This window comes from Tamandua tetradactyla, chromosome 19, assembly GCF_023851605.1.
Source record: "Tamandua tetradactyla isolate mTamTet1 chromosome 19, mTamTet1.pri, whole genome shotgun sequence".
Lineage (NCBI taxonomy): Eukaryota > Metazoa > Chordata > Mammalia > Pilosa > Myrmecophagidae > Tamandua > Tamandua tetradactyla.
Window position 1 is genome coordinate 9309991 of NC_135345.1, and position 14367 is coordinate 9324357.

Sequence of the window (14367 nt, forward strand, 5' to 3'; positions counted from 1 at the left end):
CCTGTCCTTCACTCTGTATGTTCTAGCAGCCTAAATGATGCATTTCGTCTGTGAATCGAATCTAATTATTACTCAGCTAATGCTTTACAGGGACTCAAACTTCTTAGTTTAAAAGCTAAAGTTCTTAAAACAACCTCCTGCATCCTAGGTGCTAGGTCTTGGGGTTACTTCTGACTCCATCACCTGTTCTTTGCCCCAGGTGTACCCTCTTGTTTACTTTGCATCAGCACAATTGCTGTCTTGGAGTAGCTTTTGACATCTGTTTTCTATGTGAGCTAATCTTCCCCAGTTGCTAAGTCTTAGGTCCTTCAAACGATCTTCAATACTCAAATGTCACTTTCACGAATGTTGCTCACCCTGATCAGATTAACTTAAAATTGCAAATTTGAGTGGTGCAAAGGTAGCTCCATAGTAGAATTATCGCCCACAATGCGGGATGGGATACCCGGTTTCGATTCCTGGAGCCTTCCTGTGACCAAAAAAAAAAAAAATTGCAATTTTCCCACCTGTGCAAAAACTCCTGCCCCTCCCCCCCTTCCCCGGCTTACTGGTTGTATAGAATGCAAGCTTAACAAGCAGATGGCAGGTTCTGAAACAGATGGACCCCTGTTCCTCACCCGTAATCCTTGATCAAATGGTGGATGTAAAGTGGTTTTGGAACTTAAAGATCCTGGAAACGTTATTTCTTTGTAAGAAATCCTGAGATTCCTAATGCAGAGACACAACACACGAGTCCTCTCCAAGTGGGCCAACTGTTCCTGTGCTCTGAGCATCCAGTATTTTTAATTAGGATGCCTGCTTAAAGGGTTTGAAGAAACAAGTGCTGCAACTAAGTTCACCCCTACTGCATTTATGTAATAGGGCTGTTATTCAGAAGTAGAGTTAAGACATCAGCTTTTCAAGCTCTTGCAAGCTGGTAACTTAATACATATGCATAAAATCTGATTTGAGTTAAAACTGTTAAATGAAACTCCAAAGCAAACTTAAGTAATACATTCCCAAACTACTGGCAGGATGCTGGGTTCTATGGCTTACTTTTTAATTAAAAGGAAATAATACTTTACTGAGGAGGCTTGAGGGAAAACTTGGATTGAGTTGGGAGGAGGGAGCTGTTGACTATAAAAATCACTTATATCTCTGAAGAGGGGGGGCTGACACAGCAGGAAGTTACAGCTTTATAAACCCCCTTTTGCCTACCAGAGTTGCTCAGCATCCTGCTAGAATGGTATCCGTGGGCTTTTGAACAGTGTAGAAGACTGCTGTTCTGCAGCTTGCTAAGAGGTTGGGGTTGCCTGCTGCCTCCTGTTGGCTCCCAAGCTGTCCTCTGACTAGCCAGGGTGTTGCAGGTATAGCCTTGAGCCAGATAGGGAGCCTCTCTAGAAAAATAGAGGATGTGGAGGGAGGTCATGGCATAGGAAATGCTAGTGGGGAAGAGTGATGGAATGCTGGGTCTACACACATTATCAAATGGTGGCAGAACTGGTGTGGCAAGCTGCAGTAATTTGTCTGTCTAGGATAAAAGTTGTGAACATGGCTGAAAGTTTCTCTACTACTGTATTCTCAGTGCTCAAATGAGTCTTTTTTGGGGCAACTCGCCAGTGACCAAAATGGGCTTCCTTTTCTTGGGTATCTACTGAGACATATAAAAACAAACAGCAAAATGATTCCCATCACTTCTACAAGCCGCATAGTGGAAAGTGGTTCATTTTCCTCCTGAGTCATTTATTTCTGAATATTTCCCTGGACATTCCTGTCTGGCTGTTGCTTCAGTTACCCTCTGCCCATCGGTTTCTTATTTGCTGCTCCAGGACTGCTTTGCAGTTTCACCCGGCTCCCTACCCAGACGGGACATGCAGGAACCAGTCCACCAGGCTCCCAGGCCCTCTGTCTCCCAATTTGGCTCAGCCCAATCGGGGAGCCATGGGAAGGGCTTGAAAGGAAGAGGTTAGATATACAGCAGGATTTTTTCCCCTCAGTTCCTCCTTGTGTGGTGGTCTCAGTTTGGCTATCTTTGTTCTAGGGGTTTAAGGTTCAGTGACCACTCTCATCAACCCTTCAGGCCAGAAGTGTGAGCTGTTTTCCTAAAACTGCTCTTCAGGGTCCAGTCCCTACTCATAGCTCTTAATTCCCCTCTGACAGTGTCCTGTTTTCTGGGGCAGGGTGTGGGGAGACAAGGGAATATCCACTATGTCTGGGTACACCAGTGAGCTCCAGTTCCCCATCTCAGCTTAGCTGCTTCTCTGTGCACCTCGTTCATGTGTAGCAAGCTACCTCCCCAAGTACCTCTTTGGGAAAGCCTGAAGGCCTCGGGCCAAACCCAAGCGGGACTGAGACTGAAAGCCTCCGTCTCCCCTTCTCCCCACCAGCCACTAGCTTCAGGTAAACTAACTACTTGGGTGGTAACAAAATCCTTTGGTTTTTAGTGTGTTTGTGAGGTCTAACTACAGCTTGCTCTTGGAAGAGGGAAATAGGTTCCATATCAGTTCTCCCCAGTGCTTTGTCATGCAGCAAAAGTGAGGGCTCCTCAGTCTGCTCTTCAGGAATCCACTTTGTCGGTTGTGCATGTTCTGCCTCTGAGCCCTCGTCCTTGTAAACTGGAAGTATACAAGATGCGGCTGGCCTGTGCTCTGTGGAAGCTTTGGGGAAGGGAGAGAGAAAAGAAACAGTGATCAGATGGGAGTTCTGAGTGTTTCTACCTCCCTTACAACTCACTCTTGCATCCCCAGATGCAAAGGGCAAGGAGTCCATTTATCCAGAGGACCCCGTCACAGGCACTTGGAGAGTGCTGCTCCTCCCTTGAGGAGCCTAGAGTGCAAGCTAGTTCATTTGAAAGGGGACATCGTGGGCAGGGAAGGAGAAGTGACTAACTCCATCAGTCACTGGCCTACCTTCTCACTGGAAATTTAGTTCCTCTGTCTCCTGGTTTCCTTCCCTGTTGCTTAGAAATAAGCTCAAGCCACATTCAAGGATCATATCTCTTCCGTGATTAAACTGCCCCTGGAATCAGTCACCTGTCCACCATCTCACCTACCTTAAGGCAGCTTTCCCACCACCACTTCCAATCTGCACCAGGGGCAGACCCTCCAAGCATTTGCAAGTACGCTGCATATTAAGGCTGACCAGGGATAGAAATGGCTGCCCACTGCTCCTGAGTTGGGATGTTGTATTGTGTGTCTTTTATCTGCCTATGCATTTGGTGTTTCAGATCTGATGCTAAATGTTCAGCCTAGCCTAAGTTGGATCAAGAGTCCATCCTTTGTCTGAGTATCTATATGACTGGTGTGGAGTCATGTAGGGCAAAATTAGCCACAGGGGGTACTTATCTCCCTGTGATCCTGGAAATCTGGGATGGGACCTGGGCTGGTTTTCTAGAACAGAACTATTGAGACCTGGGGCACCACCCCAAATGCTACCAACTGCTGGTGTTGTAGACGGCTTTGTCAAGTGGAACTGATAAAAGAAAGCCCCCCTAACCTGCCTATATAAACCTTTGCAAAAGTAATTAGCCCCTAGTTTATAGCTTTTCCAGGGCAAGGACAGGTGAATTATCCTCCACCCTGAGTGCAAGCTTGTTACACGTTCCCTTAAAACCATTTGTTCTCAATTAAGCAGACCATCCCCAGTGCTGTTCTGTGCAAGCAGATGAATATCTAACACCTGTAGCCGATGATGCATTAGTTTTCAATCAAGTTATGGAACATAGCCTCAAACAGAAAAGTCTGTGCGCTATCTAGAGTAGATGTACTTCTAAGAGGAGAATCCAATATCACTTGTGTAGTTTTAGGCTAGTTTTAACACATTCAGGTAATATATCCTATTTAAGTTATGGGACCTATCCTCTTTTCTTTAATCAAGTCATGGACACCTAATCTCTACTATCTAATGGCATTCCTTCTGAAGTCAGGGTAAATTAAGTGTTAAATGCCTGGAGGCTAAAAATCTTGTTTCTGGGGACCTGCACTTCTTCTCTCAAACCTCTCTAGTATAGAGCTGAAAGGGTTCTGGACCACTTAGCCTATTTCCCAACCCTCTTTCTTTCTTGCACATAGAAGAACCCCATGGGTTGTAGAAATGTACTGCTGCCTTCTCCAGCAGACCTGAGAGCAGGTGACAGGGAGTCCTACTGATACCAGTCAAAAGCAGTGGATTCTCTGCCCAGTGTGCTCAAATACCTAATTCCTGAGACACCGAGAGGAAGTTTATCACTCTGTCTGAACTTTTGTTTCACGACATCTGTTGGCCTAAAAGTCTGTCTCCCTGAACTGATAGTTTTATAGTACCAAAAGATAGGTGGATTTTAAAATAATGAGCACAGTGGCTCAAGATGACATTAGAGATCTAATTATTGAGCATGCACAGACTGACTACATGCTTAGGCACAGAACATATGTAAGAAGATGCAGCCTATTCTGGTTTGCTAAAGCTGCCATAATGTGACATACCAGAAATGGGTTGGCTTTTTCAGTAGGGATTTATTAGATTACAAATTTACAGTTTTAAGGCCATGAAAATGTTCAAATTAAGGCATCTAGAGGAAGATATCTTCTCTAGGGAAGGGCTTTTGACATCTGGGCTTCCTGTGTCACATGAGAAGGCATGTGGTGACATCTGCTGTTCCTTCTGCCCAAAATGTCTCTGGGCTTCTGAGGGTCATTGCTTGTTTCTCCTGGGGCATTTCTGTCTAAGCTCTCTGGGATTTTACTGTTTTTTATCCTCTTACGAAGGACTACAGTAAAGGCTTAAGACCCACCTCGAGTTGGGTGGGTCACAGCTCCATGGAAACAACCTAAGCAAAAGGTCTCACCCACAACAGGTCTGCACCACAGGAATAAATTAAAAGAACATAGGTACTTCTTGAAATCTAACATTGTAGGTTTCCATTGTTTTATCTTTTTATCTCTTCTACTGTGCCTTTCATTCCCATAAGTTCTGTGATTTGTTTTTTCAGACTCTCGATTTCTTCTTGTTCATTCCTTGCCTTCATTATATCCTCCCTCAATTCATTGATTTTTTTTATGAGGTTTTCCGTGTCTGTTCGAATACTCTGAATTGTTTCAACTCCTGTATCATTTGAATTGTTGGTTTGTTCCTTTGACTGGGCCATATCTTCAATTTTCCTAGTGTGATTCATTATTTTTTGCTGGTATAGAGGCATTTAATTACCTTAATTAGTTTATTCTGGAGTCTGTTTTCACTTGTTTTACCTCGGATTTTCTTGCTGGATGAATTTGTCTGTCTGTTCTTTGATATTCAGGTCAGCTTATTCTAGACCACTAGCTTAGGGTTTTGTTAAATAGAGCAGAATTTCTCAGTTCTTGTTTGCTTGTTTCTTGCCCTGCCTGTATGGTGCCTCCCCTCCCCACCCCCCTTAGGAGGGTTTACTTAGGGATTCTAGATCCCAGCCAGATTTTTCCCAGACCAAACTGACCTCCTGTCAGGAGGAGAGTCACCTGCGTCAGTTTTCCCTGAGGGTGAGACCCATCAGGTTGACAGACTTTCCTATGAAGTCTCTGGACTGTTTTTCTTATCCTGCCCAGTATGTGGTGCTTGTCTGCCTGCGGGTCCCACCAGCATAAGATGATGTGGTACCTTTAACTTCAGTAGACTCTCCCTGCTGTGGGGGTATGGTGGAGACAGAGGAGAGGTTGTAGGCTGGCTTTAATGGCTTCAAATTTCCAAGCCTTGGGGTCTGAATTCCTTGAGGGAGGGATTCCACCTGAGCTGGGCCCCAACCCTCCTCTGGGGAAGGCACAGGCTCCAGACAAGCTCTCAAACAAGCTTGTTTCTGCCTATGCCTGTGGCAGTTGCAGCCTGAGAAGCCCTGCAGCTTATATCCAAAGGTAGTCCAGCCTTTGTAGAAACACAGCCACAAAAAAGAGAGAAAAATCTTTCTCAGAAGAATCCCTGTTCCTAAGGTTTGCCAATCAAGAGCATAAGTTGGTATGTTGCTTTATGTACCTTCAGATCATATGTGTCCCCTCCTTTCTTTCAGGGCCCAGACCCTTTCAAGTATTATGTGCTATCCGATCCGAAAAACCTTTTTTTCCTTTTTATTTTCCGTCAGCCCTGCCCTCCTCAGTGCTGGGACAAAAATCAACCTCAGCTTTGACCAGGTTCAGCTGAAATGGGAGCCTATTTTTAGTAAGAATTTGTGAATTAATTCCACACTTGAAGCTTAGTTGTGCTCAGCCCCTGATGCTGGTCAAGTCCCTTTCCTTTCCCCTCTGGGAAGCAGCCTGTCAGGGAGGGGCTCTGGCTGCTGCAGCTTGGGGGGCTCACAGCTGGTCTTGACTGGGTGATGCTGTGTGTCCAGTCACTGATGTGGCCCCAGCAGTTCTGTACTGTTTCTGGCTATTTAGTAGCTGTTCTGGAGGATGAACTAAATCCCATACCTCTCTAAGCTGCCATCTTGGCACTCTTCCTGAAATACTATATTTTTTTGAACAAAAATAAATGCACTGCCAATGTCTTCCAGGTATTGCTGTTTTGAGCCTGACACTTAAGGTTTTTAAGAGATGGATCTGAAAAGGCAAATGACTGATGGTATTGATTGATTTGTTGATTCAGATTGATTCACCACAATCAATTTTCATGGTTCAGAGCTATGATCACTGTCGCCATCTTCAGTCCATCATGGCTGCTGTGTGAACAGCAGGATGCTACTCTTTTTGCATTCTCAAATTATCTGGGCGTTGACTGAAGCCCCTAGAACTATCAGAACATAGACATTTCTGAAGGGTACAAACTAGTACACATAGCCTTAATATGATGATAGGTGTTTTGATTTGCCAAAGCTGCCAGAATGCAACACACCGGAAATGGAATGGCTGTTAAAAAGGGAATTAAGTTCTAAGGCCATAAAAATGGCCAAACTAAGGCCTCCAGAAAAAGATACCTTAATTCCAAAGAAAGGGCCAGTGATGTTCAGGGTTTCTCAACCGGGAATACACATGGTGATATCTACTAGCATTTTCTCTTCCTTTCATAAGGCTTCCCCCAGAGTGTTTTGCTTCTGCACCTTCAAAGATCTCTGGCTGTGTGGGCTCTGTTGGCACTGAAGCTTTTTCCAAAATGATTTGCTCTTAAAGGGCTCAAGTAGGCAACCCCACCTTAAATAGCTGAGACATCTCCATGGAAACCATCTAATCATGTTATCACCCACAATTGGGTGGGTCACATCTCCATGGAAACAAAAGATTCCCACCCAGAAATATTGACTTAGGATTGAAAAACATAAGTTTCTGGGGTACATGACAGTTTCAAACCAGCACAAAGTGTGTGATTTTTTTTTTTTGTATTCTAATGAGGTATATAGGTCACTTAAAGGTTAAAGTTTAACCTACCTTGAGGGGGCGGCTCAATGATTCAAATAAAATCTTGGTGCAATAGACATTTAATATCCTCCAGCAATCAGCAGTAGCCATGGGCACAAACATAAAGCAACATGTGAAAAACTTTGGGATCCCTATCTATCACTGCATTCCATGGAGACAGCAAGAACAATGTTCAACCTGTGGCCCTAGTGACTAGGAACACTTCAGCCAAACAGACTGCCATGGAAGAAATGGCTGGAGGCAAAGGATCTTTCTGAAGAGCTCAGAAAGGAAAAGCCTTTCTTGAGGCAAGAGCTTCTGGGCTGCATAGCTGAGAAATTACCTACTCTTTGTTCCACCCCCACAGTCCTTACCCTTTGTGTTCTTCATTTCTACTCCTGCCTAGAGGGTTGTAATGGAGATGTATGAAAGAAGACCCAAGATGCTTTGCCATCCTTCATGGAGCATTTAGTACATGAGAAATTGGCCAAGGCTACTGGGAACCTAACTTCTAAACATTAGGTATTGGCCATGCTAGAGAAAGCCAAAACTAACATGCCAGCCAAATCTGCTGGTCCTGCTAAACAATTTCTAAACCATTGGGAGGGTCAGCTCCAGCCAAATTCCAGCCTGCATCAGAACCTGCTGAACATTCTGTTTCTAGCACTGTAGAACTCAAGCCTGATTCCAGAAAGGCAAAAGCTCTAAGAGGTTCCTCTAAAGAAAAGAATATGCAAGGAAAGATAATGCCAAGTAAAACAAGTTTAAAGGAGGATGAAGACAAATCTCATCCTATTTTTATTGTTCCAAATGGAAAGGTGCAAAGGATCAAAGATGAAAAAGGGTTGAAGGTGCTAAAATGGAATCTTACTACTCCCCAAAATGAATACAATGAACAATTGAAGACTTAGATGACTGTCTGTGGCTAAATGGTTACAAGATGAGATTTCACTCAAATCTTGAGCATAACAAAGCTCTAGCTGTCACTGTTGATCACTTGAGTGAGAAAGAGGTCATTATTGGCTGCCTGACTCTTATCTTAAAATGGCTTGCCCTGTGGTTTTTCAACACAATACAAGCACCCTAATGAAAGCCCTAGAACATTTAAAATAACTTTTCACCCTCCTTAGTGAGGAGGAATATGATCTTAATGAGAATGAAGCATCTTCATCCCCTATCTCAACCTCAAGGTTGGAGAACAAAGGATGTTATTTGTAAGGATGTCAGCGTCATCCTGAACTGGATGTGCCATCTACCCAGCAAGTAAGATGTCCCATTCGTTGTAGCAGGCAGGTCTCCCTCTCTTTCTGGTTCAGTTGTGCTCTCTGTGGAAAATCCCCAAACCCCCTCTCCTTGCAGGCAAACAAGAAAAGACACATTCCTGGATAGAAACCCCCTCCCCTAGCCTTCAGGAACTAGTGAAGCTGCACAAAGGCAAGATAAGACATTCCTGGGGTGGGGGGGGCCCTCAGCGGTTCAGCTTTGGGCCGTTCTCAACTTAAATTAGCCAATTATTTACCTTGTCTTTAACATGTCATGCAGTCTATAAAAACTAACGTTGCCTTTTGTTTGGGGCTCAGACTTTCAGAGGCTACTCGGCTGAGCCTTGTGGTCATAGGAAATAAAACATGCTTCCCGAAACTATGGATCCTTAGTCTCAGCCTGTTCTAACGTCACAGAACGTTCCTGGAGGCCTGCGACCCCTTGTTCCTGGTTTTCATGCTACATCGTCAGGAAAGGAACCAAAAACTCTAAGCAGAGAGCAAAGTGCCTGGAAGAACTGGGGTGTCTGGAGTCCTATGGCATGAATGTTTGCCAACCAACTCCAGGAAAAAGGAGATGGCAATTTCCATAGGGGTCCCTAACAATGCTATATATACAATGTTGCACTCAACACTATTGTAATAGTGCACAATGTACATGGGTGTCAGGTGCTCAAACTGACTGGAAACCTTTCTGAAAAGGATAGCATGCTTTGAGAGAGGATTTAAGTGGTCAGTAAAGGGGCCCTCTGCTGTACCAATAAAGCAGGTAGAAGAAAAACCTCGGTGCACACAAAGCATAGGTTCCAATGCCAGTATGGTTCACAAGACCATAAGGACATGTCCACCAAGCATGAAGCATTAGTGGGAATCCTGTAACAGTGCAGATAATCCACTGAGATTTCCAGCTAGATCTAGATTAAATTGAGAATGACAATGGTACATTCTTTTGTGAAATGCCACAAATTGTCCAGCACAAACTGGATGACATTTTTGAACCAGTCCTTATACCTAAAACCAAGATCTGGGCTGTTTCTCCACACTTCAATGGTATGCACAGCAATATAGCATCCTTAAACAATTTAACTATCTCCTAAGTAGCCAGTGGTGACATTACCACATGTATCCAAGCTCTAAAACAGATTGATGAGGTCCTGAGAAAGGAAAATAAAACCAAAGCGATGTCTGGCCATATTGATCAGTTTCTGATAGCCTCACTCTTGCAGTTGATTCATCTACAACACACATGGCAGACAAGAAATTGGAGAAGGATGAGATCATCAAGTTGTATAGCTATATCATTGGCAGCATGACTTTGCTGTTTCAGATATAGAGCCTAACCTGGGAGGCCTCCACCAGTGTACTGAAGGACCTAATGCATGGCCTCATCACCTTAAGGCTGGATTCTCAAATTGAAGGTCTAGAAAAAGGACACAGGTGACCCACTTCGAAACTCTTGGTGGTGAAGGTTCTGGAGAAGTCAGACCAAACCAACATCTTGAGTGCCAGGGGTTGGTCATATCATGGAGAAAGTGGTACTGTCCTCCAGACCTAACATTTCAGTCTTTTTGATGATAGGAGGGAACAGGGACAATGGTCAGTTTTCTGTAGCTGCTTTTGACTGAGATAGGTCACAGTTGTCTTGAGGTGGGGAAAATTGGGGGCTGGCCAGAGAGTCTATGGGATAAAAATATAAATAACTTCTGTTCCTTCTTGTATTGGGAGACATCATTCACATGTTCTTGAGTTGTTGATTGGACAACTGTATGAACTGGGAAACAAATGGATCTGTTACCACTGGAAGTTCTGGAAGGTGCCTTGGCAGAATTCGACCAATAGGGATGTGTTAGGAGCTGTCATTTTAACGTTTGTGGAAGGTGAGGAAGTAGAGAGATGATTTCAGTGAGGAGCTGGACGGGAATCTGGGGATGAAGGTCCATTGCTGGGCAGTTTGATTAACTTGAAGGAAGTCAGACCATTGAGGATGTACTGCAGCCAAAGCAAACTTTCATAGATTGGCTCAGCCCAAAGAAGTTTGTTTATCCTGAGGTCTCATTACATGAGGGTGCAGGCCAACTAGGGAGCCTGTAGCCACCAAGATTCACCTCCAGGCTTCTGGGTTCAAACAGCTTCCCCTGGGTGATAATTTTCCACATCTCTAAATATCTGAATCTTAAGTCCTAGAAAGTGCTGAGCCATTTCTCTCTCCTCTAACCTCTCTAAGGCTCAGTCATTGTGGAAGGCACTCCTCTTAGCTGATTGCATATATAATCAGTCTCCTAAAAGCCCTCTTAAGTTCAGACTCGATCCTTGTAGTACTGAGGAAGGGTTTTTTGAAGACTTCTAAAAAATGATCAGAATTTAGGTGGTTATGGCCAGTACTTGCCTTCCTTGTACAGGCTGGATTGGATGGATCAAAGGTGGGAGCAGCTGGGTATAGCAGCTTGTGGGTATTGCTTAAAGCTGAAGACTTTCTTTTAAAAAATCACTTTGTGTATTAAACATCCAGCAATACTCATAACAAATCTCTTAAATTTGCAACTGGGTTATTACTCTCATGCAATAGAGCTACACAGTCAATCCTCCCTGACTATGCCTGATGAAACAGATCCATTTTATTCTAGGTTCAATTCCACAGAGGAGTTACTGCCATGGCAGATGTGGGGGCCAGTGGGCATAGCATCATTAACTTAACACTTGGAGGTAATAGCATCACTGGGTGCACTGCCCTGGACTGTGGTCTCTGTTCTGTAGGTGTGTCCTGACAAATATCAGCATGAGTCACAGCAGCCAAAAGAGCTGATCCTTCTTGAGCTGTGACAAGGGGCACTCTGATGTCTACTCTGTCCTCACCACATCCAGTGCCTTCTATGTCTTATCTTGCTCAGTATAAACATCTGGATTTGAATGCACAGTTGACTTTCTAACCACCTTTACCTCGATATGGACAGAAAGAACTTATGTGCAACCCCTGTTAAAGTTGAAGAGGACACAGTCCCATAGTTACTTCCCAGAAAGTCCTATATGATTAAGTGGTAAATCAATCAGTTCCCTCTGTGGTTGGCTCATTAATGATATTAATGACCTAAATTATGCTTAGTGTAAAGGGAATTGACTGAGCTGATAACACTGGGATAGTATATCAGAAACCTTAATGTCAATAAATTAGCTTCAGACTTAAGGAGCTATCTTGGCCGTAAAAGCACATCTTTTCCCATGGCAAATCAGAATCTCTGTAACATGACCAAAATTACTTTGACATGATAGTAAAACACTTAAATAAAATAGCAACTCTTGATTTGCTAGTTGCTGTCCGCAGCCGTCTCTCTCGAAGTCAGGTCCCCGGCCGACGAGGGGGACAGGGGGAGAAAGACGGACACAAACAAAACGGATCGAATAACGAACACAGGTTCGAGGCACTCGGCGGTTGTAAGCACAGGCTTTTACTGGAGTCAAGCTTGCACACTCTTTAGCAGATTCCGCGCGGGACAGAATACCCCGCGGGGGAACAACCTCTATGCGGCCGTCAGGTACGGCTCCCTATGGGTCGTCTCCACCCACCCTGTCCGGGTAACCTCTTATATACTGTGCCCAAACCCAATAGGTTAGTGCCACGTATACAGAGGTGATTGGAAGATAGGGTTGGTGGGCGCGTGCGTCATACGCGGAAACAGGATGCGGGCGCCATCTTGACTCACTCGATGGGCGGGGGGAACTCTAGAGCAGGCTGCAGCGCGTCCACTAGGCCTGACCCGGGTGGCGGCTCTCCACAAGTTGCTGCTTTGTCACTTGGGTCCATGGATAAAACTTTAACTTAAGAATTTAGGTAGATTTGATCTTGTCAGTTTTGTGCTATTTAGATTCTTCTGAGCTAATCTGCAATTAAGCAATATACCTAATCTTTAATCTGACTCTGCAGACCAAAAGCATGATCCAGATTCATGCTTTATTGGATATAACTTATGGGTAAATCCTGGACATATGTAATGTGACACAGGCTATTTTTGGCTTTCTCACTTTGCTCCACACCTGAGTCTACTTAAGTAAAATGTAAGGGGCAGAGTTGGTTTTTTTTTTTTTTTTTGGTAGGAAGAAAGGTAATTTGTAAGCTGTAAAGATGCGCTCCAGATATGATAAACATTGACTCTGCATTTCTACTAAGCTTCTGCTATGTTCCAGACATTAACGTATCTTGGGCACTCAGAACAAAGATGAAGGTGGGCTAGGACCCAAGACCATCTGGTGCCCAAATCCGTCCTCATAACTGTTAGGCTGTGTAAAGAATCCTAGGTCGTTAGAGTGACTCCCTGCTGGCAAGTATTTCATCATGAATGAGGTTGCCTTATTTGTGTGAGATAAAAAGCTGGCAGTCTAAAACAAGTTGAAGTGTTTGGGTGAACTTGGATAAGGGAGCACTCCTCCCCATGATCTGGAAAGACTTCTTATGGTAATGGCTTTCGATTATCAAGCATTGAAGTTTAATTAAAGCAGGTGAAAAACAAGGAGGGACTCCCCCTTGGAGATGAGCAGGAAACAAAAGACAAGTAAAATGATGTTCAGAGGCCTGTGCAGGATGTGCTGGGAGCCCACTGAGTAACCTAATGCTGAAGACTGTCAAGAGAGGGCTGGGGCAGGAGGCTGGCCTGGCACTTTGGGGTCTTGTAGGCCAGGACAAGGAATTGGAGCTTTGCCTGACATAGTGATGGGGAAACCTTTTAGATATTTCTTGGCAGGGAAAGCTCCCCAGACTACTGCTTGAGGACCACACTTCTGTCATCTTCTTAAGGACTGCCAGAGAGCTCAGTGAGTGTTCTAGGGACCTTGAGCTGATGACCATGCTGGGGTGAATAGAGCAGAAAAGGAAAAGAGAAGCAGGGAGAGAGTGGGGCTGCTGTTAGCAAAGACATCTATGGTGACACCTTAAGTATTTTATTCTATGTCTAAGGGACTTAGGTTTTGCTTTGGTGACAGCCAAGCTCAAGTCACTGGGTCCAGGGACTTCTCAGAATGGGCACCAAGCTCTTTAATATTCTTGTCAGGTAGATTATTTCAGTGTTATATTCTCAGATTAAATGACTGTGACTGGTGCCCTCTCAGTAGTTTGTAGTGAATCCCCTTAACCACTCAGATTGTGTGCCCACATAACTTTTGTTCCCAATGAAAAAGATGAATTAATTAATATTTATGGGACTACTTAAAACCACAAAGGAATTTTTTCTTGAATTCCAAACTTGAGTCCTTATTTTCAAGATACTTTGCTACTTGATCATTTCACATAATTTTTGCTTCTCACGTAACTAAGGCTTTTTCACTGCTTTGTGCAGTCAGAGGGAAGGGTTAGATCACTGTTTTGCCAAATTTGGCAATTGGTATGTCCATATTTAGAAACCCAGCTATACACAGTATTCTTCTAAATACTGGTATCTGACAGCATGGCCATGCTGGTTTCAGAGTTGGCTGAGCCCTTTCTGCTGATACTAGCTAACCAATACAACTAAATGTTTTTTGAGGCTTCTCTGGAAATTTGGTGCTAGGATCATGGGTGGTATGTATTAAGTGCTAAGAGAAACTTATCTTGTTTTCTGCAGTGGCTTAATCTTATTAAGAGATAGCTGGGGTTAAAGGGATGAGAACTTCCCATCTCTCATATTTTTATGGGGACAGGTGACTCTGAAATGTCTAACCCTTTTGGAGGGTAAGGGTGTCTGTTGACTCTTTTCCCTTTCAATCCCCCTTGTTCTCACAACCAGGGAATGAATGGCCTCTTTGAGGGATTAAGTTGCTCTTCTTGC

At 44.0% G+C, this 14367-nt stretch overlaps 1 long non-coding RNA gene and 1 pseudogene across 1 annotated transcript in view; one reads left to right on the plus strand and one right to left on the minus strand.

Moving 5' to 3' along the window:
* Nucleotides 1-2005: 2005 nt before the first annotated feature.
* The window catches only part of LOC143663026 (uncharacterized), a 74248-nt gene continuing 61886 nt past the window's right edge, over nt 2006-14367 (minus strand). The window contains exon 4 of the long non-coding RNA XR_013165710.1: nt 2006-2636. This is a non-coding gene — a long non-coding RNA (uncharacterized LOC143663026). The remainder of the gene's footprint in view (nt 2637-14367) is intronic.
* LOC143663702 (cytoskeleton-associated protein 5 pseudogene) lies at nt 7759-10929 on the plus strand (annotated as a pseudogene).